We start from the raw sequence: 382 nt of genomic DNA, 5'->3' as shown, positions 1-382 counted from the left end.
GTCGACTGAGAAGCAGCCAGGATGAGGATCCGGGCTGATGCGATGGATAGGTGGATTGGTGCTGCATCTGCAGTAATGCGAGCGCTGTACCAATCTGTCATGGTGAAGCAAGAGCTGAGCCAAAAGACGAAGCTCTTGATTTACCGGTCGGTTTACGTTCCTACCCTCATCTATGGTCACGAGCTTTAAATAGTGACCGAAAGAAGATCCAAAGATCATGGATACAGTTGGCCAAAATAAGTTTCCTCTGCAGGGTGTCTGGGCTCTCCCTTAGACATAGGGTGAGCAGCTCGGTCATCTGGGAGGGACTCAGAGTAGAGCTGCTGCTCTCAGGGGCACAGATACGATTTTTGAACTGGAGGGGGGGGGGGGGGGGGGGGGG

This window comes from Austrofundulus limnaeus, unplaced genomic scaffold (genome assembly GCF_001266775.1).
Source record: "Austrofundulus limnaeus strain Quisiro unplaced genomic scaffold, Austrofundulus_limnaeus-1.0 Scaffold794, whole genome shotgun sequence".
NCBI lineage: Eukaryota > Metazoa > Chordata > Actinopteri > Cyprinodontiformes > Rivulidae > Austrofundulus > Austrofundulus limnaeus.
The sequence above is the reverse complement of the archived record's forward strand: the minus strand, read 5'-3'. Positions refer to the sequence as shown.